The sequence below is a fragment of the Gossypium hirsutum genome, chromosome A12 (assembly GCF_007990345.1).
Source record: "Gossypium hirsutum isolate 1008001.06 chromosome A12, Gossypium_hirsutum_v2.1, whole genome shotgun sequence".
In the NCBI taxonomy this organism is placed as follows: Eukaryota; Viridiplantae; Streptophyta; class Magnoliopsida; order Malvales; family Malvaceae; genus Gossypium; species Gossypium hirsutum.
In genome coordinates, this window is record NC_053435.1 from 56,468,046 (window position 1) to 56,488,982 (window position 20,937).

Sequence of the window (20,937 nt, forward strand, 5' to 3'; positions counted from 1 at the left end):
AATATATAAAAATAACATAATATATAGTATTATAAACTTAAACGGGCCGAGCTCGGGCCTTAAATGTTCAAGCCTGAGCCTAGCCCATATTTTAAACGAGCCTAATTTTTTTACCCAAGCCCATTTTTCAGGCCTAATGTTTTTTCCCAAACTCTCCCAAATTTTTGGCGAGCCTTCGGGCCTAGGCGGGTAGCCTAGCCCATGAATGGGTCTAATTGATACTATGATACAAAAAGGAGGAGACATGAAGGAAAGAGTAGTGGTCGTCGTGGAGGTTGATTCGCCTAGACGAGGTAGAGAGCAAGAGGTTATCAAGAGTGGAAGTAAGGAGAATGCTAAAGCTGAGAGTATGTTAGCAGCGTATAAGCTTGTTAACCTTGGAGAGTCTATTCTCTCTTCATTGTTCTTATGGGAATTTATAGGCGAGAGTTCTGTGTAGGATGATGTTAACATATTGAATTTTCCATTAAACCATCATTATGGAATGCATGGGGTGGATATGTTCGATGAGACAAAGATGTCTGTAATGGGATAGATCCTGTCATTTATTCTGACTTGAGTATTACCACCCAAGATGCCCTTTCAATCTCACTCAGAAGGCACAACTTGATCAAATCGATACACGATAGAATACTCTTTCAATCTCATCTACCTAAATATTTTACTAGAAGCATCAATTTTAATATTCTAATAATTTGAGGAAATCAAATAACAACTCTCAATCGAAGAAGAATCAAACTCAATCAATTAATTCATAAAATCTATTCATGAAATAGATTTAGAGGAACTTAATATCAAATTAAATTGAATTTGAAATATCTTTCCTACTAAAAATTGGTTTTGGTTTAGTGATAAACATAAATTAAAACAGGTTGCAATAAACCTGAAAACATTCAAACTATTAAATGTAATATAATAAGAGATTCTAACTTCCATGATTACAGTCCTTCTCTGCCTATATATTTCTACCCAGCATATATAATCAAGACATAAGTCAAAAACTGAAATCAGATAAATAATACAATTTTTGTTCTTAACATATTTAATTTTTCCTTTATACATTATATCGGTTTATTTTTATTATTATATTTACAGTTATTTCATCTATTACACAAGTTGTTTCTGTATAAAAGAATTGCACTACGAAAAATCATTTTTAAAATTTTAAATTATCTATTTTACCAATATGTGTATTTAATTTTTTTTAAAAACATCTAAATTTATATCAGTTTTATTGGAAGATGGCAATACACTTGAGCATAGTATAATGTTTAAAAATCTTTTTAATATTTTAATATATTAGTAAAATGTTTAGCTTATTTTCAAAAAGAATAAAATATTTTCTAAATGTACCAAAGCATTTTTTTATACTCCTAAATCTATTTTATATAGAATGCAATTTTTAAACTGAGATAACTTTATTTTCCTAACATCAAATTTAAAAAAATATGTGATATTTTAATTTCTTTTTATACGCATATTTTATTAATTTTTATACTTAATTTTGCATTCGTAAAATATATATACATTTTACGAATGCAAAATTAAGTATAAAAATTAATAAAATATGAATGTAAAAAGAAATTAAGATAACTCAAGCCTCAATTGTACCACTACCCATATAAAATTCTCCTTTTAGGTTAGCTCTCATCCATTCGTTCAACTTCAGTTCGAAAGCATTGTGAACACAATTCGATGAAATTATCTTCATTCAAGCTTCAATTGCAAACCGGCAATCACGTAAGACATGTAAAACAGTTTCTTGAACCTTCCTACAGATTAAGCACCCTGTTTTATCCGTCATCTTTCTCCTAGCCCTTTTTCATTTTGTAATTATTCATCTATGTCTCACAAGCCATAGGAAAAGTTTAATTCTAGAAGGTAATGCATTTTTCCAAACCTTCTTCCATCTGTTGTCATCTTGTAGAAAATTAGCTTGAACAATATTGTTATATGTAGATTTGATTGAGAACTTACCGTCTTATTCGATTGCCATAGGCACTATCATCACCAAGTGCGTCGTTATGTGGATGGCAAGTAGCAATACGTTCCAAAGTTTCCCTTGTAAAGTAATTATTCAACTCCGACCACTTCCAATAACCATTAGTATCCACAAAATCAGCCACTTTAATTTTTGCCGAGATATCCATAACAAGAAGGAGGTGTTCATGTAGTAACCCCAGTTTTGGAACCCAAGCATTTTGTATGAAACTAAATGATCTGTCGTTCCCTAAACTCCAAATTAAGCCCTCTCAAAACTGATTCCAAACTTTTGCTAAGGAACGCCATACATATAAACAACTAGGTCTATCAATCACGCAAGGGAAATTCTCGACCAACTTATATTTGTTACGTAAAATTCTTATCCATAAAGACTTCACCTTTGGCACTTTTTGAAATGCTAGCTTAATTAAGAATGATATATTTTGAGGAACCAGTCTCTACAAGCCAAGGCCGCCCTTCATCATAGGTTGACAACAAGTATCCTATTTAACTAAGGCTGTCTTCTTCCCAGTACTCGTTGAACCCCAAACAAATCGTCGTACAATTTGTTCAATCTTCTCATGGTTCTACTATGAAATAGAGGAACACCCAAGTAAGTACTCAAATCCTCCATCTGCTAGAATCCTAAAATATTCCCAATCATACTTCTAACAACAATATCCGTATTAGTCGAAAAGCACACTTTGGATTTACTAGCCTTAACTTTGTGGCTAGAATATAAACAAAATTGGTCTAGAATTAATTGCATAACTTCTGTATTCTCCAAATTTGCTTCCCCAAATAACACAAAGTCATTGGTAAAAAAGAGATAGGACATCAATAGTCCTCCTTTTCCCAAAGCTATAGGCTTCTATTTTCCATTCGATACCGCCAAATTTATTAATTGGCTAACTTTCTCCATAGTCAGAACAAACAGATATGACAAGATGGGGTCCCCTTGCCTTATATCTCTCATTGTTTTAAACTCATCCGTGAACCCTCAATTGCACAACAGTAGCATTGTTGATGTCGAAAGACACTACATTATAATGCGAACAACATTATTAGGTAACTTCGCATCATTAGAAGTATTCTTAATAAAATCCTACCATAATCGGTCATATGCTTTTTCCATGTCTATTTTTATCGCCATCCATCTTTTCTTTCCTTTCTGACTCCTTATCGAATAGATAACCTCTCGTGCAATTACAACATAATATGTCGCCAACCCACAAAACTAGTTTGGTTCTCCACAACTAGAATAGACATTACTTGTAACACCCCATACTCGTATCCTAAACCGTGACGGAATACAAGGCGTTACCCAACTTTAAACTCAAGCTTTCATTCATTTTCGATTTATCGAAAATCTGTTCAATTTTAAAACTTATCAACATATCCTGAATATGGGCTTACGAGGCCAAAAACACACATCGTAAATCATTTGGGACCATTTCGGGCCCCTTTTTCCAACTATAGAAATTGTCACTTAACACAGGGACACACGCCCGTGTAGATGGGTGACACTCCCATGTGACCATTTTGACATGGTCGTGCTAATGGCCCGTGTGGTTCACACGGCCTAAGCACTCTGGGACACACTCGTGTCCCACACCCGTATAGAATTAATTTCTAATTCACACCAACAGGGGTTTTCACACGGCCAGACAAACGCCAGTGTCAATGGCCCGTGTCCCTCACACGGCCACGACACGCTAGTGTCCTAGCCCGTGTGCGAAAAAATGGATATTCTGTTTCTGACGTCAGCACGCTCATAATGTCAAATGGCCAAGGCACACGCCCGTGTGCTGGGTCGTGTCCTCCACACGGCTGAGACACACGACCGTGTCTCTACCCATGTGTTTATTACCATGCATACTGACTTGAAATTTTTACGTTCAGGGGACACACGACTGGACCACACACCCATGGGGCAGACCGTGTGTCACACACGGCCTAGACACACGCCCATGTGCCTATCCGTGTGGACAGTATAAGGCTATTTACCAAGCCTCATTGCCACCCTTACATATATAGTTCCATACGAATACCAACCAATATCAAAACAAGTATAACTCATATAACTAAATCAGCCACAATAGACATTCATTCAACCATGAGAATGTATCTTTTAGAAATTCAAAATGAATGTTAGCAATCATTCAAGGCTTAATACAAATTGAAGGGGATTCCAACCCAAGCTAACACATATGGCCAAGCCTCAATAACACAAAATAATAATATCTAAGTCCTATACATGCCATGTTCAAAAATATAAATCCAACTATATCGAATGCTTCGATTGATAGTGTGATCGATATCTCTGACTTCTAGAATCCTTGAGCTAGTTAGGCGGCACAAGAAGGAAATGGAAGGGAAAGGGAGTAAGCATAAAGCTTAGTAAGTTGTATATAAATAAGTATACCACAACAATTTATCCATAATCAACATGCTCATAACACCAAAGTAGGCATAAGTGTAGCTTACTCAATATCATCCATACAAGTCACCTATTATATATATACTGAGCTCATATCTTATACGTACCAATTAGGTACCTGTACCATTCACAACACGGTTATACCTTCCTCATTAGCTTAAGAACATAGCATTCACCGTTGAACCATATGGTACACTACTAGATATTCATTAAGCCTCAAACGTGGGTAAGGTGCCGATGTCATATCCCAGACATGGTCTTACTCTGACTCATATCTCAAGTCGATGCCATGTCCCAGATATGGTCTTACATTGGCTCATATCTCAAGTCGATTCCATGTCCCAGACATGCTCTCACACTGACTATCATCTCGTAGCCGATGCATGTCCCAGACATGTCTTACACTGGCTTACGTCTTGAGGTCGATGCATGTCCCAGACATGTTTTACACTAGCTCTCGTCTCAATGTCGATGCCATGTCCCAGACATGGTCTACATTGGCTCTCATAATGTGGCCGATGCATGTCCCAGACATGTCTTACACTAGCTCACAAACAAATGACCCAAACGTCATGGCATGAATATCCGATTTACTTCTTTAGGTTACAACGGAATTTCTACTATCTCAATTATCATTATACATTCTCAATTTCACAACAAAACAATTCATGCTATATTAAATCAATACAATTCAATACATACATTAACAATGTAGTTGTCTTATTTACATACAACTTACCTCGGATTATAAAACGTATACGACTAGTCGGTTCAGTCGATCTGCTTGGCTTTCCCCCGGTCCAGGTTCGGATTTGAAAATTTTTAATCTATATTAGCAAATATACCCATTTAGTCACTAAGTTCTATTAGGCAAATCAAAATTCACATCTTCAGTAAAATGACCATTTTGCCCCTAGACTTTGGCAAAAATGACTATTTTTCCCCATGCTCAAAAATTAATTTTTATCGAATTTCTTTAAATCTTAAGCTTAGCTAAACTATTTTTACTCTTATAGCAACTCCAAATTCATCATATTTCACACATTTATCAACTATTTTACAGCTTGTGCAAAATAGTCCCTTTAGGTGTTTTCATGGTAACACCTTTCACAAAAGTTGTCTATTACACAACTAAGACTCATATTCTTCCATAAAATTTCAGAAAACACCCTAAATGCTCTCATGGCAAAACCCTATACCTTCAACCATTTTGCAAGATATACCCCTCATTTGAAAGCTAATGCCTTAAGGGTCTCAAAAATACAAAAATCATCAACAAAAGACATGGAAATCACTTACTTGTGAGTGATTCAAGTTACTGAAAATTTTGAAGTTCAAAAATCTCCTATGATGGTAAAAATCGGTAAAGAAGAAGAAAAATAAAAGGGATGTGGCCTTTGTTTTATTTAATTTAAAACTAGTCAAAATTGGTGACCAAACACCACCTAATTTTGACTTTCTTATCAAATTGTCTCCTATAGCCGGCCACCCTAGTCTCTAAGGGTCTAATTGCTCTTTAAAGACCCCTAAATTTTATCCTCTAGCTATTTGACATCTTTAGCTATCATATTAGGACTTTTACATTTTATGCGATTTAGTCCTTTTTCACAATTGGGCTCACAAACGTTAAAATTAGCTCACCAAAATTTTCATGCACTATTATAACCATGCTATGACTCTATTTTGATAATAAAATAATTTCTCTAACTTTGGATTTGTGGTCTCAAGACCACTATTTCGACTAGTCCTGAAATCGAGCTGCTACATTTCTCCTCCTTAGGGATTTTCGTCCTCAAAAATCTTACCGGTGAACAAGTTCGGGTACTGATCTCTCATAGTCTCTTCGGGTTCCCATGTGTCTTTCTTAACTCCATGTTTATGCCACAAAACTTTCATAAGTGCTATACTCTTATTTCTCAATTGTTTGACTTCCTGAGTTAAAATCTTCACAGACTTTTCACCATAAATCATGTCCAGATGAATCTCAACCTTTGAAAACGAAATCACATGCGAACGGTCTGATCTATATCGACGTAGCATGGACACATGGAGCACACTGTGAATCTTTTCCAATTTCAGTGGCAAATCTAATCGGTAGGCAACCGGTCCTACTCTCTCAATAACCTGATAAGGCCCTATAAAACGAGGACTCAGCTTGCCTTTTCTACCAAATCAGAGGACTTTCCTCCACAGGGACACTTTAAAAAATACCTTATCACCGACTTGAAATTCAATTTCCTTTTGTTTCAAATTTACATAAGATTTCTGTCTATCCGACGCGGCCTTCAAGCAGTCACGAATTACTTTAACTTTCTCTTCAGTCTCTCTGACTAAATCGACCCTGTGAGCCTGACTCTCTCGGAGCTCAGTCAAATATAAGGGCGTTCGGCACTTTCGCCCATATAAAGCCTCATAAGGTGCCATTTTCAGACTTGTCTGATAATTGCTATTATAGGCGAATTCAACCAACGGTAGATACTTTTCCCAATTTCCTTGGAACTCAAGGACGCAACACCGTAACATGTCCTCTAATATCTGTATTACTCTCTCTGACTGACCGTCGGTTTGCGGATGGAATGCTGTGCTAAGACTCAACTTTGTTCCCAATGCCTCTTGTAACTTTTTCCAAAACCTCGAGGTAAATCTTGGGTCTCTGTCTAAAATAATCGATATGGGCAACCCGTGTAGTCTCACAATCTTGAAAACGTACAAGTCAACTAATCTCTCAAGGGAGTAGTCGGTATACACAAGTATGAAGTGTGCCGACTTTGTTAGCCTATCCACAATAACCCAAATAGCATCCTTTTTCTTTTGGGTTACTGGCAAACCCGTCACAAAATCCGTAGTGATCCGATCCCACTTCCACTCGGGGACAATGATAGGCTGAAGTAGACCTGAAGGTACTTGGTGTTCAGCCTTCACTTCCTGACACACTAAGTACTTAGTCACATACTCTGAAATGTCTCCTTTCATACCCGAGCACCAATACATTTTCTTAAGGTCGTTGTACATTTTTACACTGCCCGGGTGGACGGATAAACAGCCACTATGTGCCTCTCTCAAAATCTTTTGAATAAGTTCATTGTCTTTGGGTACACAAACTCTGTCTTTGAACATTATACATCCATCGGTACTAATACGAAAATCTGATTCAACTCCTGACTCACACTGAGTTTTCTTGGCTTGCAACTTCTCATCACCTTTCTAAGCTTCTCGCATTTTTTGAGGAAACGTCGATCTAGCTCCCAACTCTGTTAGAACCAAACCATCATCAGACAAAGGCATAATGACATTCATTGCTCTCAGCGCAAATAATGGTTTTCTACTCAATGCATCGGCAACCACGTTCGCTTTTCCTAGGTGGTAGTCGATAATCAACTCGTAATACTTTATTATCTCTAACCATCATCGTTGCGTTAGGTTTAACTCTTTTTGAGTCATCAAGTACTTAAGGCTCTTGTGATCAGTGAACACTCGACACTTGTCACCATATAGATGGTGTCTCCAAATTTTCAACGCGAATACTATGGCAGCCAACTCTAAATCATGCGTCGAGTAGTTTTTCTCATGTGGCTTTAACTGTCTTGAAGCGTAAGCTATGACCTTACCTTCTTGCATAAGCACGCACCCCAAACCATTCAAGGAGACGTCGCTATATACCACAAACTCCTTGCCCGACTCCAGTTGCACTAACAGTGGGGCTTTAGTCAACAAAGCTTTTAATTTCTCGAAACTCTGTTGGCACTTTCCTGTCCATTCAAAATTGGCATCCTTTTGCAGCAGCCTTGTCATCGACGTAGCTATTATAGAGAATCTGTTTACAAATCGTCTATAATATCCGGCTAAACCCAAAAAGCTTCGAGCCTCAGTTACATTCCTTGACAATTTCCATTCAACAATAGCCGAGGTCTTGCTTGGGTCAACTCTAATCCCGTCACCCGACACAATGTGCCCTAAAAATTTGACCTCTTTAATCCAAAATTCACTCTTACTGAACTTGGTGTTAAGCTGTTTATCTCTCAAAGTCTGTAACACAATTCTCAAATGTTCCGCGTGTTTATTCTCATCTCCCTAGTAAATCAGTATGTCATCAATAAAAACCACTACGAACTTGTCCGAATATGGTCAAAAAATGCGGTACATCAAATCCATAAACACCGCTGGGCATTAGTCAAACCAAAGGGCATGACAAGAAATTTATAATGCCTTCATCTTGTTCGAAAAGCAGTCTTTGATACATCTTGCTCTTTGACTCTCAACTGGTAATAACCAGACCTCAAGTATATCTTGGAGAACACCATAGCTCCCTTCAACTGATCCAATAAATCATCTATCCTTGGCAAATTATACTTGTTCTTCACAGTTACCTTATTGAGTTGTCTATAGTTGATACATAACCTCACCGACCCGTCTTTCTTTTTCAAAAACAGCACTGGTGCGCCCCACGGTGAATAACTGGGTCTCGCAAAACCTTTATCTATTAACTCTTGCAGCTGTACTTTCAACTCTTTCAACTCTGTCAGGGCTATTCCATACGGAGCAATAGAAATGGGTGTCGTACTAGGGACTAGCTCAATTCCGAATTCTATTTCCCTCACCGGAGGCAATCCTGGTAATTCTTCCGGAAACACGTCTGTAAACTCACAAACCACTTGTACCGATTCAATCTTTAATTCAGATACTTGAGTATTCAACACATAAGCTAGATAAGCCTCGTATCCTTCCTCAAATATTTCTCGGTAGTCAAAGACGATAATACTACAAGCATATTATCTGACTCATCTAGTCCAACTCGAAGAACATTACCATCTTCACATTTTGAGCTCAATAACTTTTCTCCCACAATCCACTACAACACTATGAAAAGTCAACCAGTCCATCCCAAAGATTACATCAAACTCATTAAATGACAATAACATCAAGTTAGTCGGAAAACAATTACCTCTAATTGTCAAAGGGCAATTCCTACATACTTGGTCCACTAGTACATGTTTGCCTAAAGGATTGGACACTTTTATTACAAAATCAGTAGACTCTACTAGCATACTCATACGAGGTATCAATTCCATACAAATATAAGAGTGGGTAGATCCCGGGTCAATTAAAGCAACAACAGATATTTCATGGATAGAAAAGGTACCTGTGATCATGTCGGGAAACTCTGCCTCTTCTCGAGCTCGTATAGCATAAGTCCTTGCAGGCGCTCTGCCCTCAGACCTCACCACAGCATCTCTTGGCATGCTTCTACTGCTAGCCCCACTTCCGGGGTTCTTTTGTGGCCTACCCCTCAAAGGGGGACTACTCGCTTTCACATCTTATTTCCTCTCTCTCATCCAATTCAGGACAATCACAGATGAAGTGTTCCAATGATCCGCACTTGAAACAACCCCTTTCATTCCCTCAGAACTCGCCAAAATGACGCCTACCACATTGCGAGCATTCTGGCCTATTTGGCCTAGTGCTACCAACACTTGCGACAGAATTGGTCTGGGCTTTAGAAGTTGTGTTCTGCTAGTTCTTGTTTTTATTCGAATACCCCACAGAAGCATTCGATCGGGTAGTGAACTCTCTTGATCTTTTAGATGAGGAATAATATGATTTCCCCATTTGTCTCTTCTTTGAATCTCGAGACTCCAAAGCCGCTTTCCATCTTTCCTTAATCAACTCTTCTGCTCTACAGGCTCTTTCGACAAGTGCTACAAATTTGTGTAGCTCTATGATGCCAACAAACACTCGGATGTATTCATTAAGCCCATCCTCAAATCTTTTACACATAGTGGCCTCTGTAGACACGCGCTCCCGCGCATACTTACTGAGCCTCACAAATTCACACTCATATTCTGTCACTGACATTCGACTTTGCTTTAGCTCTAGGAATTCCTTTCTCTTTTGGTCTATAAATCGCTGACTAATATACTTCTTTCGGAACTCTTCCTAGAAGAATTCAAAAGTTACCCTCTCTCTCAATACCACGGACACAAGAGTGTTCCACCATTGATAGGCCGAATCTTTCAAGAGCGACACTATACACTTCATGCATTCCTCAGGCGTGCATGATAATTCATCAAGTACCCTAATGGCATTTTCTAGCCAAAACGTTGCTTTTTCTGGGTCATCATCTATACTAGCCCAAAATTCCTCAGCCCCTTATTTTTGAATCTTATCCATAGGAGGTTTCTCCCCCCTAATCATGTCCGCACATATTGAGGAATCGGAGGAGGAAAGGTGGAGTGTTCGGGTTCGCACGAACAAACTCAATATACCAAGCGTCCATCATCCAGAGGTAGGCTTCTCTAGCCCCTCCGCCTTTGGCCATAATCACAGGCTCACTCTTAACTAGCGCGGTCCCTTCGGTGGGACCCTGCGCGTTACTCTCTACGTCACCCGCCGTACCTCTATCAAGTTCCATTTACTATATAAAAACATAATTTATAATTGTCAGGAATTCTCACACTATCAATATACAACTATGGCATGTATAGCTAGACTCGTACTCTCGCTAGGTTAGTCCTAGAACTGACTAAACAATAGCTCTGATACCACTAAATGTAACACCCCATACCCGTATCATAAATCGTGACACAATACGAGGCGTTACCCAACTTTAAGCTCAAGCTTTCATTCATTTTCGAGTTACCGAAACTCTATTCAATTTTAAAACTTATCAACATATCCTGAATATGGGCTTACGAGGCCCAAAACACACATCATAAATCATTCGCGACCATTTCGGGCCCCTTTTTCTAACTATAGAAAATTGTCACTTAACGTGTGGATGGGTAACACGCCCGTGTGACCATTTTGACATTGTCATGCTAATGGCCCATGTGGCTCACACGGCCTAAGCACTCTGGGACAGGGCAGTGCCCCACACCCGTGTAGGATTAATTACTAATTCACACCTACGGGGGTTTTCACACGGCCATACACATGCCCATGTCAATAACCCGTGTCCCTCACACGGCCACGACACGCCCGTGTCCTAGCCCGTGTGCAAAAACATGGACTTTCTATTTTTGACGTCAACATGCTCATAATGTCACACAGCCAAGGCACACGCTCATGGGCTGGGCCGTGTCCTCCACACGGCTGAGATACACGACTGTGTCTCTGCCCATGTGTTTATTACTATGCATACTGACTTGAAATTTTTACTTGCAGGGGACACACGGCCAGACCACACGCCTATGGGGTAGAACGTGTGACACACACAGCCTAGACACATGCCTGTCTACCTACCCGTGTGGATAGTATAAAGCTATTTACCAAGCCTCATTGCCACCCTTACATATATAGTTCCATACAAATACCAACCAATATCGAAACAAGTATAACTCATATAACTAAATCAGCCACAATAGACATTCATTCAACCATGAGAATGTATCTTTTATAAATTCAAAATGACTGCTAGCCATCATTCAAGGTTTAATACAAATTGAAGGGTTTCCAACCCAAGCCAACACATATGGCCAAGCCTCAACAACACAAAATAATAATATCTAAGTCCTATACATGCCATGTTCAAAAATATAAATCCAACTATATCGAATGCTTCGATTGATAGTGTGATCGATATCTCTGACTTCTAGAATCCTTGAGCTAGTTAGGCGGCACAAGAAGGAAATGGAAGGGAAAGGGAGTAAGCATAAAGCTTAGTAAGTTGTATATAAATAAGTATACCACAACAATTTATCCATAATCAACATGCTCATAACACCAAAGTAGGCATAAGTGTAACTTACTCAATACCATCCATACAAGTCACCTATTAAATATATACTGGGCTCATATCTCATACGTACCAATTAGGTACCTGTATCATTCACAACACGGTTATACTTTCCTTATTAGCTTAAGAACATAACGTTCACCGTTGAACCATATGGAACACTACTAGATATTCATTAAGCCTCAAACGTGGGTAAGGTGCCGATGCCATATCCCAGACATGGTCTTACTCTGACTCATATCTCAAGTCGATGCCATGTCCCAGATATGGTCTTACACTGGCTCATATTGTAATACCCCAAACCCGGCCTAGACGTTATGACCGGATCCGGTGCGCCACATTGATGCATTCAAAACGTTCCGTTTTACTTAGTTTGGAAAAACTTAGTTGAGGTTGTAAAAGATACTTTTTAAAGCAGGTTAAGGTGAATAAAAGCTGTGCACCAGGTAGGAAACCAGGAAGAAGAGGAGGTGAGTTCGTCGGACTGCTTAAGTACCAAGCTCCCTTCGGATCCAATCCTAGACATGCACACCACCATTGCCACACTTTAACGACTCGTATAATTTTGAGAAAACTGTCTGGTTATGTCTATCTTAAGGAAATGATTAAGTTTGAAAACGTTTGCTTAGCGGAAGTCTTACTTGTAATCGTGTTATTTTGAAATCCCTTGATGTTTTTGAAAACGCGTCCTAAAGCTAATCCATTTTCCTTAGTTATCATAGTTTTTTTTCATCATAATAAAATAAAATAATAAAAGTAAAACAAAACCATAAAAAAATAATTAAAAGGCCTTATTACACTTAAAACCAAAAACCATAAATGAAATTAAAAGGACGTCTAGTTCACCAGAAAGAAATCAGGTTTGTAGAAACATGTGGCCAGTCCGAATCCCTCGCAGCTCCAAGCCCACTATGGTTGTGGATTACCTGCGAGGATGAAAATAAGGGGTGAGTTTTGGGTAACTCAGTGTGTAATCCAACCCAACACTACAGGAAAACAGGTATTTAGCGGCGTTTTTAGCGGCGTTTTCTCAAAAAATGCCAAAAAAATTGTAAAATATAGAGCAATAGCGGCGTTTTACCAAAAACGCCGCTAAAAGCAGAGCAATAGTGGCGCTTTTGGTAAAACGCCGCTAAAAATAAGAGCATTAGCGGCGCTTTTGGTAAAACGCCGTTAAAAATCGGAGCATTAGCGGCGCTTTTGGTAAAGCGTCGCTAAAAATCAGAGTATTTGGGGCGCTTTTGGTAAAACACCGCTAAAAATAAGAGCATTAGCGGCGCTTTTGGTAAAACACCGCTAAAAATAAGAGCATTAGCGGCGCTTTTGGTAAAACGCCGCTAAAAAGTTTAGGGTTTAGGATTTAGGTTATATGATTAAGGGTTTAAAGTTTATGAGTTACTATTTTAAGGTTTATGTATTATGGTTTAAGGGTCGGGGTTTATGATTTAAGGGTTAGGGGTTAGGGGTTAGGGGTTAGGGGTTAATACTTAGGGGTTTTTATTTTGTGGTTTAAGGTTTAAGGGATATAGTTTAGGCCGGTACTTTAGTAGGGATATAGTTTAATGGTTTAAGGTTCAGAGTATTGATTAATTAGTGTTATTATTTTGTGGTTTAAGGATCAAGAGATATAGTTTAAGGTTATGATTAATCTATACATTTTGTGGTTAAGGCTTAGGGGTTATTATTTTGTGGTTTATGGTTAGGGATATAGTTTAGGGTTTAAGGGATATACTTTAGGGATTAAGGTTATAGGGATATAATTTAATGGTTTAAGGTATAGAGTTTTGATTAATTAGTGTTAATAATATTAAGTATTTTGATTAATTAATAATATTATAAAAATATAAAGGCTAAATGATATTAAAGTTTACCGGCGTTTTATTGAAAAACGCCACAATTATCCATGGAAGCAAAATGCTGTCATTTTATACTTTGTTGTTATTTTTATTAGTGGCGTTTTATGAAAACGCCACAAAATCTAAATTTTTTTAACTAAAACGACGTCGTTTCTGTGTGGCCCGAAATTGCTTTACTCTCTGCCAAAGTCAATTTCCCCGATTTCCCCCAACTTCTTCTCCCTCAAATTTCCCCCAACTTCTTCTCCCCCAAAATTTTTACCCTAGTTTCCCAATATCCGGTGCATCTTCTCGGTTTTAGAAGGAAACAAATCAACTGTCTCTATAGATGAGTGGGGGCATCTTCTTGGATTTAGCTTTTTCCATGGATTCCCAATGACACCCAAATTTTACAAGGTATGTTTTAACGTCTTCCTGCTTTCTAGGTCTTTCTGCTTTTCTTGTTTCAATCTTCCTTTCTCTCCTTGTTTTATTTTGCTAACATAGGTAAAACCTTATCAAGCTTGTATATTTCTTATATTTTATTATTGTTTTGAACAGGACCACAACCCACTGTTAAGGAAAAGATTAATGCGGCCTGATGGTACTTGAATGTTTCTAACTTGCTAAATGCTTGTTTAATTAACTATGTCAATGGTGCTTCTAGTTTTGAGATGCTTTCTTTTGTTTTTGCCCCCTTGATCTACTCATCGTCTAGGTAGTCATGTTTTGGTTGTGTAATATTAATTAATTGTTTTATATAAATTTTGATGTCAGTTGTTAAATCTCCATTAATAAAAGTCTTAGCACAGTTGGTAAGAGAGGAGGTTTGAGTTTTAAGTATCGAGATTCAAAATTCAGTATATAGGGTATCTGAATCCCACTATGAGTTGCAAGTTTTAGTTCAATTACGCAGTTGTAATTTAGATTATTCCAGTTTTTAGTTTGTTTGTGCTGCACTGTAAAAATTTGATTCTAAACTTTGAGATTATTAAGACATATTTGTATTGGTATTGTTGTGATTTTAAAAAAAAATTGGTTAAATCTAGTACGGTATACTTGTGTGTCAGTGAGGCTTAGATTTAAACATGATTCTTCAAATGTTGGTTTCATGGTATTGTTTCTTGATGTGCCCATTCTTTATGCTATGGCATTTAAAGAGATACTATTCTTCTTCCCTCAATAATTTGCTGTTTATTCACTAACTGCATGCAAACCTAGTTTAAGAAGCAGCTATCTGGGTGAAGTGACACCATGTGTTTTATGATATAAATAGCATCATGCATCATGGGATACAACTTGTAAGACATTAGTATCATCTGAATTTCACATATTAACATAAGCATAACTGGGCAGATGTGGAAAAAAGTTCTGATTCAACTTTCTATTAGTATAAGATCTAAAGGGATACTTGAAGAAGCTACAAAGCAACTCTAACATCAAATTAAATTTACTGGAAATCATATGTATATATATTTTACTTTTTGTATACTCGTGTAAAAATAGATTTAATTATTTTATTTATTTCAATAAAATTAAGTAAATGTGTTTATTGGGAATAGAATTTCATTTTTCTTTTTTACTATGTAATGATTAGGAATGTGCGATATATATATGAATAGATTCAAAGTTTGTACACAGTTTAATAACAAAAAGTTACTTTTAACATTAACATAACATACTTTAAAAAATTACCCAAGTTACCTCAAAATCAACCCTGAATTGAAATAAAAATACCAAATTCAAAATATTTAAACATATAAATATGTATGATTATCAATGTTTGATGAAAATATATTTAAAATAATTAAATCTATTTTCATTTTTCCTGTTAGTACTAGGTGGATTAGTTCATTCATGTAGTAGATATTTGATACAATGGTTAACATAATTGAATCAATGCACTTAACAAGATATTGATTAAAATTTTAAACCCCATTTTAATGGTAAAATATCATGGTGTCATGGGGTTGCAAATGCTGGTCCTCATCCATTGTTCAAAGTTCATAAAGGTAGAAACATCTAATGAAAATTTCTTGGCCAATCAGTTCCATTGGCTAGATGGTTTGACCCATATTATCAGATCTATTTGTTTTTAGCCTATTGTCTGTAATGTCTGTCAATGAGTTTCTTCTTATAAACTTCTTTTGATTCTTAGGCTCAGATGTGAACGACTAAAACATTTGCTTCCCCCATTTTCTTTTTCCTATTATATATATATTTTTTTAACACTTAACTTAGGTTGGAAACTTCTCTTATCACATTACTTTTTAAGGCTAGAGGCCAAAGTTTACTTCTTGCTAATATCAACAATCTTTTACAACAAGATTTTGATGTGCTGCAACAATCTGTTGACCAATATTTTCATGATTAGCTTTTGCAAACACTGCAGCTTGTAAACTTTTACTTATGTCTAAATATGGATGTCATTTCTATCCCTTTTTGTATATCTAGGAAAACTGACATGAAGTTTATTTTGACTGGATTATAAATATATGTAATGTAAAAACATTTGCAACAACTGCTGCATATTTTTGGGCTGAGAAGTTTATTTTGACTGAATTATATCGCAAAACTGACATGAAGTTTTACTAAGGATTACTCACATTATGCCTTATATCAATTTTCAATTTAGATGGTTGTAGTTTGAAGATGATCTATTTTGGTACAAATCAGTTGGATTTTGTTGACATTTAATTTTTAAACTTTTTCAGGGTCATTCTTCTGTATCTGTTTCTGAGACGCAAGTAAGTTTTATTATTAATTAATTTTACATTTATGTTCTGTGTATTGAATCTAATTTGATAAATCAATGCATTCCAGGGAGCAATTGAAAAAATGATCAGCCATTCAGATTGATAATTTTTGTATCAGTTTGTTAGCATCCTTATCAAGTATCAAATGCCTATCTGTTACTTCTTGTACACTGCAGGTTGGTTATATAATTCCTTCTTGTTTGGGTTATTCTGTCAAGATTTACTTAGTATTTGAATTAATTTTGTACAAAAATATTTTTTTGACTGCTTTTAACCAACACCTAATTTTTTCTTCCCTATTTTTGTACTATGACGATTGTTAATAAATTTAATTATTACTATAATAGCTATATGAAGTAATATATATGAAGTAAAATTATATTGTAGACTAAATATGGTACATATACTTTAATTCCTTGTGTTTTGACTTTTAGGATATAGTTCCATGTGTCTATATTAGTGAATTAATGTTGTATATGTTTCAGTTACTGCTTCCTGCTCCTCCTGCAACTATTGGTTCAACTGAAGCTGCCATTTAATCTTCGAATTAATATTTGGTACTGATATAGATAAAGTTTTCATATTTGCTTAAACTGAAATATATTTGGTGCTACTCTTATAATCTTACATGTGTCTGTATTAGTGAATTAATGTTGTATGTATTTCTGTTACTGATTCCTGCTCCTCCTGCAACTATTGGTTCAACTGAAGCTGCCATTTAATCTTCGAATTAATATTTGGTACTGATATAGATAAAGTTTTTATATTTTCTTGAACTGAAATATATTTGGTGCTACTCTTATAATCTTACATGTGTCTGTATTAGTGAATTAATGTTGTATGTATTTCAGTTACTGATTCCTGCTCCTCCTGCAACTATTGGTTCAACTGAAGCTGCCATTTAATCTTCGAATTAATATTTGGTACTGATATAGATAAAGTTTTTATATTTGCTTAAACTGAAATATATTTGGTGCTACTCTTATAATCTTGCATCTGTTCTAGGTACTATCGAGCACCTGAATTAATATTTGGTGCAACTAAATACACCACAGCCATTGACATTTGTTCTAGGTACGTATAGGTTTCGTTGCTAAATTTTTTTCCTTATTTCTATGTATTTTCACTTTAAATCACTTAACAAATATTACTTTTTTGACTCCAGCCTCTGTTTGCTGGTGAGAGTGGAGTAGACCAGGTACGTTTTATTAAGGTACGTTTTATTTCAAAATTCTAATCAATGATAGTTTTATCATGATGATTTTGGAAAAATTAATATTTTGGGGTTGCGATTTTGTAAAGATTTAATTGCTGGTTCTATTTGGAGCAGAACTATTTTGTTACCAAATTAATTTTAAATATTTGGTTCAACTTATTTATTATTTGATTCAGCTTAAGTATGAATAAGTATGAATTAATTTTATTACCGTGTAGCTTGCTTGTCCATTAAAATTACAACAATGGCTGACCTTCTCTCCAACCTTATTTTAAATATTTTAAAGATTCAAAGTATATAGGCTGGAAACCTGACGGGTTGCCTTATATCGAGCTGCAAGATATAATGGATCCTCCCTAGGTGTAACAACGCCACGTATGATGAATCTTAAAAAATTCAAAAAGACTTGAAAATAGTTCTATCGAGCTCATTTACTATTGAATATTTATTTCCAATTTACTTATAAAAATTAAACTACGATTCTTTTTTTATATTATTATATTCAAATTACTATTTTTTTTATATTAATAATGTTTGATTTTAATATTTAAATATTTTAAAGATTCAAAGTATATAGGCTGGAAACCTGACGGGTTGCCTTATATCGAGCTGCAAGATATAATGGATCCTCTCTAGGTGTAACAACGCCACGTATGATGAATCTTAAAAAATTCAAAAAGACTTGAAAATAGTTCTATCGAGCTCATTTACTATTGAATATTTATTTCCAATTTACTTATAAAAATTAAACTACGATACTTTTTTTTATATTATTATATTCAATTACTATTTTTTTATATTAATAATGTTTGATTTTAATATTTAAATATTTTAAAGATTCAAAGTATATAGGCTGGAAACCTGACGGGTTGCCTTATATCGAGCTGCAAGATATAATGGATCCTCCCTAGGTGTAACAACGCCACGTATGATGAATCTTAAAAAATTCAAAAAGACTTGAAAATAGTTCTATCGAGCTCATTTACTATTGAATATTTATTTCCAATTTACTTATAAAAATTAAACTACGATTCTTTTTTTTATTATTATATTCAAATTACTATTTTTTTATATTAATAATGTTTGATTTTAATATTTAAATATTTTAAAGATTCAAAGTATATAGGCTGGAAACCTGACGGGTTGCCTTATATCGAGCTGCAAGATATAATGGATCCTCCCTAGGTGTAACAACGCCACGTATGATGAATCTTAAAAAATTCAAAAAGACTTGAAAATAGTTCTATCGAGCTCATTTACTATTGAATATTTATTTCCAATTTACTTATAAAAATTAAACTACGATTCTTTTTTTTATTATTATATTCAAATTACTATTTTTTTATATTAATAATGTTTGATTTTAATATTTAAATATTTTAAAGATTCAAAGTATATAGGCTGGAAACCTGACGGGTTGCCTTATATCGAGCTGCAAGATATAATGGATCCTCCCTAGGTGTAACAACGCCACGTATGATGAATCTTAAAAAATTCAAAAAGACTTGAAAATAGTTCTATCGAGCTCATTTACTATTGAATATTTATTTCCAATTTACTTATAAAAATTAAACTACGATTCTTTTTTTATATTATTATATTCAAATTACTATTTTTTTATATTAATAATGTTTGATTTTAATATTTTAATATTTTAAAAATTCAAAGTATATAGGCTGGAAACCTGACGGGTTGCCTTATATCGAGCTGCAAGATATAATGGATCCTCCCTAGGTGTAACAACGCCACGTATGATGAATCTTAAAAAATTCAAAAAGACTTGAAAATAGTTCTATCGAGCTCATTTACTATTGAATATTTATTTCCAATTTACTTATAAAAATTAAACTACGATTCTTTTTTTATATTATTATATTCAAATTACTATTTTTTTATATTAATAATGTTTGATTTTAATATTTACGATTCTTTTTTTTATATTATTATATTCAAATTACTATTTTTTTATATTAATAATGTTTGATTTTTTTATTACGATTCTTTTTTTATATTAATATGTACTTAAGAAAAGATGACTTGTAAAACATAAATTAAATTAAGTGTGGACTATTTTAACTGCACATGTGATTTGTCAAATAAAAACGAACGGCATGTATATCACTTAATTAAAATAATTTTTATAAATATTATTTAATTAAATATTATTTAATCCTGCTACTTACCTGTAGATACTTGATACTTGATATGTATTATCCATGTGATTTTCCACATCGTGAAATAAAAAACTTACATAATACATAAATATATTTGATATCATAATTTATATAACTTACAAAATGTACATAACTTATATAACTTAGATAAATATATAACTTACATAACTTACATAATACTTAAATATATTTTATATCATAATTTACATAACTTACATAACTTATATAACTTAGATAAATATATAATTTACATAAATATATATCATATCATAACTTACATAACTTACATAATACTTAAATATATATCATATCATACATAACTAGTTTATGAAATTTACTTAACTTACATAATACATAAATCTATAGTTGAAAATCTCGCAACTTGCCTGAATTAGTTTATACCCATTAGAGACCTGATATTTAGTATAATGGGAAGAAGTTCTCAATTGAGAACATTTAAGTAACTGTAATATGTTGTGAACTTTAGATTTCAAGAACTACAAAATGGATAGGAGTTGGATGAAATTGTCAAGGGTAAGCAATGCCTATCAAAATGGAGTACAAACTTTTCTAAATTTTGCATTTCAAAATGCAAGCCAAGAGAATATGATTCTTTGCCCGTGTAAGAAGTGTGGCAACATCTACTGGCATACTCGTGAAGTTGTCTACGAACATCTAATTGTTGATGGCTTTATTCGGGGGTTAAAAAATGGATTTTCCATGGAGAGTGTACATCTAGTGGAACTTCTTCAACAATTAATCTGACTTATCCTGATACTGATTACCATCAGTATGTTAGAC

At 34.9% G+C, this 20,937-nt stretch overlaps 1 long non-coding RNA gene across 1 annotated transcript; it reads left to right on the forward strand.

Annotated features, from left to right (window-relative positions):
* Positions 1–14,131: 14,131 nt before the first annotated feature.
* LOC107934230 (uncharacterized) lies at positions 14,132–17,945 on the forward strand. Its single transcript, XR_001693841.2, has 7 exons — positions 14,132–14,407; positions 14,552–14,594; positions 16,705–16,737; positions 17,232–17,303; positions 17,598–17,669; positions 17,752–17,820; positions 17,912–17,945. It is a non-coding gene; the product is annotated as an uncharacterized lncRNA (long non-coding RNA).
* Positions 17,946–20,937: the final 2,992 nt, after the last annotated feature.